Raw genomic sequence first — 13,491 nt, 5'->3', positions numbered from 1 at the left:
GGCACTTTTTTTGCTGTTGGTATCTTTGGTAGCTGTTACGCGACATGGCTGCTTTGTTCCTTGTCTCGTACCTTTCTGCACACCCTGGTAGCATCGGGGGTTTAGTGGCGGGAGGGGAGATCCTGTGAAACGTTGGCGTTAATAGGCCCAGATTAATCCATCGTGCAACCGCTCTAGCTTTTCTACCGATTACTCCATTGGTTCAGGAAAAAACCTGGTGTAAGTTAGGGGGCATCACATTCTTTTTGAAGTTGGGGGAGATTTAGATAGGTCAGAAGATGCTGAAATAATGGCCCGTAGTCCAACATTCAGGGCCAGCCATTCCCTTCCCTTTACCTCTGGACATGACATCAAAACTCGTCTCCTCTGGAAGGTTCTCTTTAAACTGCCTGTGAGCCTCAGTGGCAATGTGGGAAGACTTAGGATACCTGGCACCTGCTGAACAATGCTCCACATACTCGAGAAGGACTTCAGAGATTTCCTACTGACAAGTATAACAGCAAGTATGCTCAAAAACAGAGGCCTCTGGCAAACTCACATTTACTTCCTTCAATTTCTTTGTCATCTCGTCTGTTATTGCTCTGCACTTTTCTGTGAAAACAGGCACAGTTCCAAGTCCCATCAATTCAAGCACAGTCCGTGGTGTTACGGAATAAACTAGAACAAAGGAAAGTTGAGATTAAACCTCAGAAAACATTTCCTAATGGGCAGATCTATTAGACTGTGGAATAAACGCTGCAGGGACGCAAGGGAAACCCATCACATGGGCAGAACTGGAGAGGGGACTGGAGAAGGGATCAGGCAGAAGGCTCCTTCGCTGGCAGGGGGATGAACAAATAAGGTTATGCTTTCTGATATATTTACGATTTTTATATTTTCAACCTTTCATCATCCTTTTTCCTCTTGAGAAGAGAAGGGGCCCAAGTCTCTGAAAAGCTTGCTAATGCTCCGGGGAATAGGATTTCCTAAAGAAACATGGATGATGCCACAGCAGTATTTAGAATCCACACATGTGGGTGTTTAATGACTTTAAAAGTTAATTCCTATTTAAGACCTTAACCAGAAAGAGGGTTTCCTGAGAACTCTCAGTCGGCAAGAATTATGCCGCAGTCTCTGTACTGCCCTGTAAGGCAACTGGCTTCACAAAGAGCAGAAAACCTTTGAAGCACCAGGCTCTGTACATGATCTAAGCCCCACTCAACCAGCTACGTAAAACTTGGCTTGAGCGGCAAAAATCTGAGAGGGCCAATGTGGTCAGAAAGGACAACAGATGTGTCAGTTAAGCCAAGCTTTGACTCACACAAACCCTGAGCAGGTGGGACCGGCAGCACAAAAGCAGAGATGCCAATGGCAAAGGATGCCTCCGAGATGATTTTTTTTTCACCTCCAACAATTGTGTGGGTCTGAGTTGAGTAACGTGGCTGGGAACAGAAAGATGCACGAAGCAGCTGTTAGTAGGGCAGGCACTATCAAGGGGCAATGCAGAAAATTAATCTGCGGGGTTGGAAATACACAAGAGTACAGATAGCTGTTACCAAGTAATTTAAAGCCCCACACACTTTGTGTAGCACTTGCTTTCCCAGGAATATCTGCTAATTCATACGGTAGCATTAGATGGGCTATATCAAACAGACTAGATTAGGAATTAAAATATAATACTTGTTTAGTCCTTTCCTCACTGGTGCAGGAATATGCATTTTTAAACACAGTTTTGATCAGTGAATGTGCTTGCTTAGTCTTGTAATATCCCCAGAGGTGCCAGGAAAGGCCCTGCTGGGTATGGAATTGAATGGGCCCAGCAGAGATTGGGGCCGGGCTGGAGAGAGCCCAGAACATAAGACAGATACCAGGGGCCATGGAGAACACGGGCAGCTTTCTACAAACTCCATAGAGAGACAACAAACGAAGTTATAGCCACCGTAAGGAAGACAGTAAGGATAAAGCATAAACTAAGGTCTTCGATAACTCTACTTCCCTAAATCCTATTCAAGTAATTGGAACAAAAAGCCTTTGCCATTATTATTTAAAATAAACAAAAAGCCCTGTGCAGATCTAGCCCATTATTTCTCCATGCCTGTTTTATACTTGGAAAATAGAGATAGCAAGCTGCCTGTTAGTGAAGCATTTCAACACTCAGAACAGGCCTTTTCACATAGGAAATGACTGATTGTGAATGCAAAATCAAACTACCACTTGCAAGTCACATGCTTTGCTCAAACGCATGCCGATCACCTGCAAACACATACTTACCCTTGCAGCTAATAAGCTTTTGCAAGAAGAGCAGAGCTGGTGAAGTCCAAGTCTTTAGCTTCCCCTGCCTCCAGTTGTATTAGTTTTCCTCTTCAGAATTTCCTCTTCAGGAATTTCCTATGACCGCCCTGTAATCCTGCGCAGTCTCAAGTTAGTTAGACTAATCCTCATAACATACACCAGTAAAGGAATAGTCTCACTCTGCTTTGAAATAGTGTTCGAAGAAGTCCTGAACAACAGCAATGAGGCAAAGTTTGCGCTCCCACTCTGATGAAGACCTATCAAGACTGTCACTAACCATCAGGACAGTATTTTACACCTGCGGTTTTGGAAGCTCAGCTGGATCTTGTAGAATTCCCCTCCTTGTTGCAGATTAGATTTCAAGCTCAGATTCATCTTTTGTCTTTTAAAACTCCAAACAGAACAACTGATGCTCAATAAACTTTGCTGTCAAGCTGCAGATGACTGTTAGGCTCTGAGCTCTCTTTCTACTTTATTTGCCTAGTTTATAACCTTAAAGCCAGGAGCTGCCAGGTCTGCCAGTTCAGTGTCCTTGGCTCCAGTCAGACATGGTGTAGCTTACCACTGCTCTGGCCTTTTTCTGCAGAGCTGGGAAGATGTTTCCTGGGATGTTAAACATGCCCTTGGCAATACAAGGACCATCTCCCACTTCCCTGTGGCTACTTCAGTGAGTAGCAAGTGCCAAAGAGCAAGCGTGGGGACCTTAAATTCATCACCTAACAGAGCGTTTTCAGAAGACCCTTGTGAAGCACGACCTCAAACTGCTTCTGACTGTTGAAAGGAATAGGGTTGCTAATTGCCATCCTCTCCCAGTTCATACCAGGGCAGCTTATCCAAAGACCTAGTTTCGTAAGTCACAGAGGACTGAAGCCTCTTAAGCCAGCCTGCGTAACAGCCTTTGGCTTCCAACAGGACCGGGGTGCCCGATTTTCCGCAATTCTGCTGATCGATGCCTGCCTCTGCACTATGTTCACCACGCAGAGATATCTGAGCTGGCTTAGGGACTGGAAACACCTGGCTGCAGTCACCCAGTGCAATATTTATGCAGTATCTTTGCGGGCAATATGTGTTAAAGGCAGCTACAGCTACTAAACACTTCTCCGTGCCATTAGCCAGACCCTACATGATCTGAGCAGCCGATTCACCCAGGACCTTCTGCAAGTGCATCAGAACACGTGGATCCTTTGCAGCAACCCAGTACTTGGACACTACTCCTGGGCACCCAAAAAACCACCCTCACAGGACTGAAGCTATTAGCAACTGCGTAGCTCATCTGGACCTGAAGAGATGGCAGGAAGGTTTATAAACTTCTCTCAGCCGATGACAGAATTACTTTAGGAGGGACAGATGCACATAAGCCACACAATATGCATGCTGTAGAAGTTGAAACTTTAGGCAAGACCTGTCACTTGTACCTTGGGACATATACATAGCTCTTTTTATTCTGAATGGTCCTAAAGTACATCAGAAAGCAATGACTTCATCTCCTGGGTGCCCCGAGGGGACAAGACAACACACAATTGTTGCAGCGAGTTAATAACTCAAACAGATTTAGGGGTCTGGCACAATAAATGGGGTAAAAGGCTTCAGATTATGCTGCGTTTTTCTGAAAATTCCACAGGATTTTAAAACAGCACAAGAAACTTCAGTTCTGAGCCTCACTGGCCATAATAAAGCATGCATAAAGATGACAAACTCACTATTTTTCCAAGGTCCATCCTAGATCATCTAGAGATGCCATGTGCTTACCGTGATAGGCAGCATAATGCGAAAGCACGCAGGTTACTTGGGAGAACTCCAGCCCATGGCATTACCATGGCATGAGCTCTTCCGCCTCCCTCAACTTCCCCATCTGCAGGAGAGGGGGGATGTCATCACCGATGTCATCCCTCAGCTGCCTAGAAATATAGAAGAATTGAAAGGTGGCACATGGGTGCAGAGCACATTCACCATCAGCACATTTTCAAGGACCAAAGTTCTCCTCACCCTGGACAAAACCTGGGGTAAAGCCTTTGAAGGGACAGGGAACAGTCCTGGCTCTTAGGAGAATCGCTCGCTACCTGCCAGGTTTTCCAGCTGAGAGCACTGAAGCACAGCAAGGTTACAAAGCAGACAAGAGCAATTTTAAAGCCTTCCTGGACACATACTGAGAAAATCCTCTGTCGCAAGAGTTAAAAGCCCAAAGCAGAACATTGAGCCTTCCAGTTCATCCGCCGCGAGCGTTGGCAGGGCTGCTCAGATCTCGACTAGCACTGCAGTGGGATGGAGTCGATGGGACATGCTGGATTCTGCCCGGGGCTGCTGGAAGGGTCCCGGGCTGGGCAGCGCTGGGATGAGCTGCAAAACTGCAAAGCAGAAACAACTGAGCAGCAAAACAACTGAGCTGACGTTTCAGGGGTTACGTTATCCACTAACTATGAGTACTCAAGCACCTGGATGGTATTAGTGAACATAGTCTCAAACCTTATTTTATGAGGATTTGACCAAAAACAAGTCACTCTCCCCAAACACTTAGAATTGTTGCTGCCTGTCAACAATTCACTGGACAGAAAAGCAGATGACAGAGACAAAGCTGGAAGAGATACCAGACCCATCACCTATCAGTCATTGACTCAAATCCCGAGCTCAAATCTCGGAGAAAGTCCTTCTGCTTCTGAGATGCCTAACACAACCGCATTTTGCCCAGCTTCTCTCTCATTTTGGCCAAAAAGAACAGGAGACTAAAGCCAACTGAGTATTTTAAACTCTTAAAGTCTTTTGAAAAAACAATTTATTTGTGCTTCTGAAAAGCTTCTAAATAATCCCTCAGCAGAAGCCTATTAAGTAACAAAGTTACGATAGGTTGGGCCAGTGAAGAACAAATTATTCAGTTTTTTTCCTTGCCCATCTGCTATCCTGCTCCTACCTGCCTCTTCTCCACCTCATTAGAAAACTCCCAGTGTGTGGCTCTGGAGCAGATCACACTGGAATCTAAAAAGTTGTTGAGATCCGCAGGGCAGGTGGAAAGTTAGCAAGATTTTTTTTTTTTTTGAGTGAAAATCATGACCCTTTTCCCGTCAGATGTTTGTGCAGATCCTGAAGATTACTTGTGAAGACATACACATATGGTTTGCCCCTCGTTTCTTATCTGAGGAGATTACAATCTTTCATGCGCAGAGGTAAGAAGGCAGAGGTAGGAGTATCCAGCATAAATACTATATAACAACTAGAGGCTTATTTTATTACATTAATACAGCCCCAGGGATGAGTGTGAGACTATGCACATTTCTGCAAACCAGTGGAAGAAGCATCCTCCCCAAATCCTACATCAGATGTTCAAGGTCCTGTAGCCATTGTCACGTCAAGTGATAAAGGACAGAGGGGTCTCGGCGAGGGTCCTGCCAGAGTCAAACTGTGCAGGCAGGTAGTCGGCACAGACTCCAGTGCTGTGGCTGAGCTGGGAAAGGAGCCAGCAAATATTGCCCCGAGGAACATAATTTTGATGCAGGAACAGACAATAGTCTAGAGAAAAGCCCTACAGCCACAGCAAAATGTGGCAATAGGCGCCCGAGGCACAGGCAAAATTTTCAGGGGTGTTCAGCGCTGCCTGCATCTCTCCGAAACCATGTTACAAGGGCAGGGTTAAACAGCACCGGGCACTTCTGGGAACTCAGCTGGGCCCACACAGGGCAGGACATGCCCTGCACAGCTGCCAGTGCCCTGGCTTCCCTGGGACCTGGAAGGATTTCCACTCCGTCTCTGCTGAGAGTGCTAAAGAAAAGCCTATTTGCAACTAATTGTTGCTGCCGAGACACACCCGCTATGAAGCGGGCTGCGAGAGCAACAACAATTCTGCTAGCAGTGCCTGAACCAACTGCCAGGCGGGAACATCCAGCCTGTCCCACCATGGCTGGATGCAATCCAGCAGCCTAGAGGGCTCTGCAGCACAAAGCCCTGTTCCTTGGACCACAATGTTCTCCTTGGAGAATTTGTTTTGATGGGTTATTGGCATCCCACACATCCAGCTGACACGGGGAGGTTGCAGGAGGCTGAAGCAGAAGCTAAGTGACCAGAAGGTTTTCTGTAAGACGGCGTTAACCCTCTGCTGCTCGTTTTAGTGTCTTGCATCCAAGAGAGAAAAGAAGATGGGTGCTTGCAACAGGATGTTCAGCTGCAAGGTTAATTCAAGGGAGATGGTGCATTTTGCCCATGGTAATAAGAACAGACTGAGCACGGGTAGACACTGATTAATGCAACCTCCCGTTGACGGCATAGAAAGGACAAAAGCTAAGAACTTACCAGACCATGGAGAATGAGCTATTTTTTCACTTTAGTCATCACATAGCTGATCACTGAGCCACATTATAAAAATGTGCAGGAGAAAATTCACTGCTGTGCATGTAACCCTAGTCTGCAAGCAAGTAGAGGACTTCATTCTCATTTCAGACACTGATGTTCAACAGAAGACCACCAAAAATGTCAAGAGCGGAAGCAAAATGCTTCTGCATTCAGTGTTTTTCAGTTTTCCACGGAACATTGGCTGAACTGGTAATTACGTTGGCCAGAGAAAGAAATTGAAAGTATTATTTTCCCTAATGGAACTCAGAATTGCAGAAATTAGATATGGGAAAGTCCTATTAGCTCATCCCAGTTTCTTCCTGCCTGTAGAGGATTGTTCCCTACAGCACATTTTCTGATCCAGTGTTAAGTGACTAGCAATGGGACTTCCACTATTTCCCCTGTTCCACATCCTGATGGATCTTCTTGTTAGGAAATGTTTCTTGATAACCAGACTTACTTTCCACTGATTAATATCTTCTCCTTTATCCCCATATCATCTTATTGGCGCATCCAAAACAGCTATTCCTCTCTGAAAGACGATCATGCTCTTCTACCTTGCTCTCAAATTTTCCCATCACGCTTGGTCAACAGCTAATGTGCATACGCCATCCCTAAGAGCTGTACTCATTAATCAGTCCAGTCAGGCCCTTCATCGCTTTTATTGCTCTCTCCTGAACTTGCGATATTTCCAACACTTCTAGTATCGAATCACCTAATGAAATAAGTAATCTCAATAGCACTAAGGTGCTGAGATCATGTTCGCCACCGGTACTGAACCACATGGGTGGTATTTTTTTTTTTTCATGTTTTTATTTTTAAACTGCAGGAACTATGTTTTGGTCTGTTCCATGTAAACGAAACTCATCTTTGTATGTCTGAGAAGCAATGAGTGCACCCAGCACTCTGCCAGCCTCTTCCCCACCTGGCAGCAGCTTTTAACCACCCTACTTACAGTAATATTCTGTTCATAAAAACAAGTGCTACGGCTGCAGCGCCGGTGGCAAACACCAGGTGCCGAACACATTCGTTTTGTCATGTTTGGATCTGCTGCTAGCCCCCTTCGCCTGGGCTTTCAAAGTGAGATTGAGAAACCCCGTGACTCATGACCATTAGAGCCCATGGCACTTACTGCAAGCACAGAGAAGTTGCTTTGGTGCCTCAGCCAACTTTTGAGCTGGATATTTACACTCTGCCTGCCTACATCCCCTCTAGTAGTGCTAGAGAAGGTTGTCTCCCTGTTTCAGGCACTCCTGTGCCAGCACTGGGGAGCACAAAAGCTGCTGTGTCCCGTGTTGGGGGTAGCTGCATTGGAAGATGAGGATGAACCATCTCTAACGTCTGCTTCAGAGATGTTTGGAGAGCCACTGCAGCAATGCCAGCTCCGTACGTGTGAGCTCTAACATACACCCAACATGCCCCCAAGCAGAACCCCCTATCCAGTGGCTGCATACAGTTATGGGGCAGCTCAGGGCACATGGAAGCCTCTCCCTGGGCCGAAGCTCAACACATGGCACTGACGCAGCACCAGTACGACCTAGCTCAGTACTGGCTTGAATGGCAACTGCCTGCTTCCCTGTCCCCATCCTGCTCCTCTCCAAGAAGGACTTGCAGAGCTCTGGGTATGGCTTCAGAGGAGGATTATAAACCAGAATAAGCTTACGAAGTGCCACATCTGCATAGCAATATTGTCCAGAGTGAGAATACCTTTAAAAAATACATCTTGTATAGTAGACAGAGAAGTCAGGTAGCTTTGGACAGACCAACGTTTGACAGTATCTACCATATGAAACAGCCGAATGACCAAAGCAGAGGACAGCCTATGGGAGGTGTTACTGGCGGAGACACAGTAACTGTTTCCTTTCAAGGCTAAATTAAGGCAGAACGATTAAAGGACCGAAACCCCACCAGCAGCAAAGCACTAGCCTACAAGTCAGATGCAATGTATTTTCACTGAATCAGGTTTTAACTGATATGAAGCGTTTAAGAGGAACTCTTAACCGAAGGTTGGCCAGCAGGTGGGTGAGCCCCCCCATGTTACCTCCAGACAGCTCGTTTCCCTCCCCAGTAGACCCGATAACCCAGCACCCTACCAAGTACAGTACAAAAAGTCAGCACCCCATCAGGAAGGCATCGTAGTCCAGTGGCTGCAGAGCCCTGGACACCAGGAGCCAAGGAACAAGATTTTGGAGCTCTATACCTGACCTGATCACAACTGCGCACACAACACTCCTCCTCAATTTGCCTCTATGTCCTCCTCCCCCTGCCTTTTCAGGACAAAGACTGCGCACTCCTATGCAGTGCAGACAGTGGCTGTGATCTTCCAGGGAGTCTGTAGGCATTGCAAAAAATAAATGCTGCTAAAGTTTAAGCTCAGCTATTACATTTATTTTTAAATGGCAAAGGCAAAGCATAAATGCAGATGTTTATGTAACAAAAACACCGTCATTTTGTGGTTGGAAATAGAGTTGTCAGCCACTTCACCACCCAGAGCAGCGAGGGGGGCAGAGGTGAGAAGGCACGTTGTTCAGAGCAGCATCGAACCTGCTCAGCAGGTTTCAGTCCTTCCAGAGAAGGTACCTGCTCCATCAGAAGGACCTAAGCCAGCGCAGGACACGATAAACTTGTTTCCAGTAAGATTCGTCACAGCCAGTGCTCTCGCACCGATGCGGCTCAAAGCCGTCTGTGTCACCTTTACTGCACCCCGCTGAGGGCTGCGCTACTTGTAGTACTGCCAAGGAATGGATTCAAGCCACAGGCTCACCATCAATCCCTCACGTAAATATCTCATTTAATCTTTCTGCAGCTTGCACTCCCCAAATGCTCTGCACTGGCAGGAATCAATCTCTAGGCCCATGATGTCGTGTGCTAAGTTGTTATTTCAGCAAAGGTACCTTCACAAGGTAATGCAGGGAGGCCACGTAGAAGCAAGCAAAAAGCCAGAGCCCTTCTCCTCCAACTTATGCACAAGTTACTGCAGTTTTCTGTCATTGGCTCCATGAAAATACCTGCTAGACCCAAAATCCAGAGGATTCTGCTGGAGTACTGACTCTTCTCTCTGGTTAGTTGTCAACACCAGCCCCACCTTGGTGGCAGGGACAAGCTCGGTGCTCATTCATCCCCAGGACAAACATCTTGCCATCATTTGTTTAGACGCAATGACCCCTAGCTGAGTTATCAGACCACAAGAGCACTTGGGTATACCAGGCAGGAAACTGCATGTACCGTGTTTAACTATGTATGTTAGACCCTAATTAAAAGCTGTTCAGGATCAATGGGTCTGGAGCCGGGAGTGTTTTCAGTGGCTCTACAAAGGATCAGCAGGGTGTTTTCACAGCCTTCCAAACTAAATCCACATGCAACAGAGGAGCACAGGCTGCCTTAGGACAACACAGTCACTTTGCTTTACCCCATCACACAGCAGCGTCACCCTGCTCGTGGACCCCAGCACCCCACCTATTCCAGAGCTGCCCCGAGAGGGAAGCTGCTCACCAGGGACATTTGGCTTGTGAGAAGGTACTACTACAAACCAGTAGCAGGGGCAGCTCCAAGGGCAGCTGCGTGTTGCACCAAAACTCAGGTTTCTGTTCCTGCACTAACCCAGCCACTGAAGCCTACGGCAAAGCTCTCATCTTCTCTGTGCAGGACGCAGGGGTCAGGGTACTTGTGCCTGTCTACATCACTGGAGGTTCCCAAAATATTAATGTCAGGTTGAGTTTAAACAAAGAACCACATTCAGTTAAATTTTCTGTGCCTCTCATTGCAGCATTTCAGGAAAAATACGGTTCTTTACATTCTGATTTATCAGGGTCTGCCAGGCTGCAACCTAGGATGAACACTTGCTCAGGCATCTTTCCACAGAAGAGAAGCACCAGATAGAGAACCAATACCCCTTTCCTTAGGGAAAGAGCCAAGTATTTAGCCCAAACTCCTATAGTTAGTGGCAGAACTAGAGCCAGCTTTGTGGCCAGTGATCACCCAGTGCAAAGCAGACTAAGAGCAGCCACTTGCATTGCTTTGTGCTGCACTCCTTGGGTGCCGAGGAGCATTACCAAGATCCGCATGGTTAGTTGTGTCTTTCCATCCACACTCCCCAAGCAGTGTACAACCAGACAACAAGGTTTTAGTAAGAAACAGGTGCACTCTGCTAGACAGAGCATGTGATACACCATGGGCATGACCACATGTAAATAGGAAACAAGTTCATGCATACAACAATTCACCTGTGTTAATCCAGAAGTAGTAACACACCATCTGCGTGTTTTAGAGACCCACTGGTACTTCCTACTGCAATATTCTCACCGCGCTTTGGCTCAGGGGGCTGCACTCTGCCTGTTTGACTCCCCTGCTATGGCACTGCGGACATATCCACCCAGCCTCCTGCGGGGAGGCACCGAGACCTGCCTCATGCTACCCTTGAGGCAGCTGCATTGCAGGCTCACAAGCATCAGTGGAAAAACTCAGAGGAAGCAGGGTGACACCAGAAAACTGCTTTCTGGGAACAAGGAAATCCCAGCCGTTGAAACAACAGCTTGAACAAAAGAGGCAGATAGTTATACCCACCAGGCCCCATGCAGGTGGCCTTCTCCCTCCCCAGCCCCCTCCCTGTCTCCTGCTCTCAAAGCTAGAGGAGCAAATTGCTTCCGCTCATTAGCATTTGACAAATAACCACAGAAGGAAAACAAGTCCCCAGCAGGATATGAATGAGCTCAGGCCTTTATTGCCATCTGACTGCACCAAACAAGCATGTCATCAATTTTCCATGCTCTATTGCACCGTTTCTCCCTTTTGGAGAAGGATGAGCACCCTTGCCTGCTTGGGCAGGTTCAGAGTGGCCAAGTTGAAACAGAGCAGCAAGAAGGAATGATCCGAGAGCTGCAGGATGGGAGCAGAGGTGACACATGGCAACTTCGGAGCCTCTGGGCACAGATACGAGCGTCAGGCTGGCTCTGCAGGAAGGGCTGCGAGCAGCGTGCTCGTGCATTGACCTCTCAAACACTAAATGCAAGCAAGAGCACTGGCTCATGGGAATAAGTGTTTTTAACAGGGCTGAGGGGACACAAGGCAGCCTGCCTAGCTCAGATCCTGGGTGGAAGAAGGCACAGAAAACCAGTCACCCATTAGCCCTGCCACTGGATCAGCACTGGCTGCTTCTAGCATACATGTACCATAAGACCAAGGCCACAAGCATTTGAGCAGAACCTTCCCCTCTATTTTTGATCTCCAGTAATACTGTGATGGGGTGGCACTAGGTCTCTGGCCAAGGATTTAGAAGGGGGAAGAGGGGTACTGATCTCCATGGTACCAGCTTTTCTCAAAGCCTGTGACTGGTACAGCCCTGTCACGGTTAGGAGCCTTCACACCGAGTGCATCACAGGAGCACCAGGTCCCTCCATGGGCCTTGCAAGTGCTGCTGTGGAATTTAACATTCTTCCTTCCAAGAAGGACTGTGGACTGTCCCTGGGGCCAACTGGCTCCCATGTTCCACTTCAAAGGGGGAGGAGGTATATGAAGCATTTCTGCACCTGGCCTGGGATCCACAGGCAGCGGAGGGGCAGTTTGGACTTACCTGCTTGCTTCGAGGACAGCAAGAGCAGACAAGGTCCTTAGTGGAAATCAGGCAGGTTTTTCTGTGGAGTTTCTGTAAACACAGCCATTTCAGGCAGGACTGAGTCAGTAATACTCACTGAGAAGTAGAAAAGATGATTATCTTCACATGCAAGCAGAAGGCACACTGTTTATGAGTACAAACATAAATGGACTCACACTTTCACAAACTCCCACTCACACATAGCTCAAGTGTTAATAAATGATTGAGTAGCTGAGGTTTTAATGAGTAGTCAGCAGGGAGGTTAGGAAAGCGGTTATAACCAGGAATGTAAGTGCTCATGAGGAAATCTTGGGAAGAGCTGCCATGAAGTGCGTAAATAAGAATTAAACATTAATCAAGAACAATTAGAAGAGTGTAGTCAGGCCAATCCAAAGTTAAGTTTTTCAGGTTTTTCTTTAAACTAAGAAGCATTTCAAGTTGAATCAAAGTAATTTCAACTCTTTTGTTATTTAAGATTTAAAAAAACATGTGCCTGAGCTCCAGGAATCAGCTCTTCAGTTCATCCTCTTGCATGGTGCCAGCTACTCCTGGGAAGAATGACTTGGAAAGGGAACTTGTACGCTGTCGATATTTTTCAGCCTTTCATATCTTCAACCAGGCTTTCCACTGTAAATCTAGTTCTCAGATCAAATCAGGAACAACAGAAGGGAATCCAGGGGAAGGGATGGGGGACAGCTGCTCTGGGGAAGCCAGAGGGTCCCTATACATGCCCATTACCTCTGCAGGTACAGAGGGAAGCAGCTGCTGCTTGAGACTCGCTCCACTTTCTGCCATCCCTCTCTGCACCTCACCCTGCTCCCACCTCTAAATCCTGCCTACACCTTCATTCTGCCACAGCCTCTGCTCATCAGGCTCAGCCCCACTCCTCCAGCCAGCCGCCCCTCCGTGGGGACCAGCAGAGCTCCTGCAGCCACTCCTGGAGAGCTCAGTAAACAACAGGAGGGTTGAAATAATCTAGGGTACAAATCTTTACTCAGTGCTTTCCTAAAGCACTGAAAAGAAGGGGCTGTGAACAGCACCATAAGAAAGCACATTTACTCTTGCATTAACTGCAGGTGGGTCTAGGCAAGGCACCATGAGAAGCGTATTTCCTTCCCATGGGGTGGTCCAAGAGGCCAATTCACATCAGGAGGAGACAAGAAGGCAGCACAGGCCAATTAGGAGCTCGGAACAGAACTGATGCCCCACACCCACCCAGCTGCCTTCACCCATGCAGTGCTCCTGCCTGCAGGGCAGACAAGCCCCTAAAGCTGGGCTGCTCCCCCTGCCCATCAGCAACCCACCCGGCTGCC

General features: G+C 47.4%; 1 protein-coding gene across 1 annotated transcript in view; it reads right to left on the bottom strand.

The window, feature by feature from the left end:
- Positions 1 to 12,282, bottom strand: part of ADAMTS10 (ADAM metallopeptidase with thrombospondin type 1 motif 10) — a 76,740-nt gene extending 64,458 nt beyond the window's left edge. Inside the window, exon 1 of the mRNA XM_076359345.1 lies at positions 12,158 to 12,282. The gene's annotated coding sequence lies outside the window, so the exon portion shown is untranslated. The remainder of the gene's footprint in view (positions 1 to 12,157) is intronic.
- Positions 12,283 to 13,491: the final 1,209 nt, after the last annotated feature.

This window comes from Aptenodytes patagonicus, chromosome 25, assembly GCF_965638725.1.
Source record: "Aptenodytes patagonicus chromosome 25, bAptPat1.pri.cur, whole genome shotgun sequence".
NCBI lineage: Eukaryota > Metazoa > Chordata > Aves > Sphenisciformes > Spheniscidae > Aptenodytes > Aptenodytes patagonicus.
This window is presented reverse-complemented; position numbering and strand designations above follow the sequence as displayed.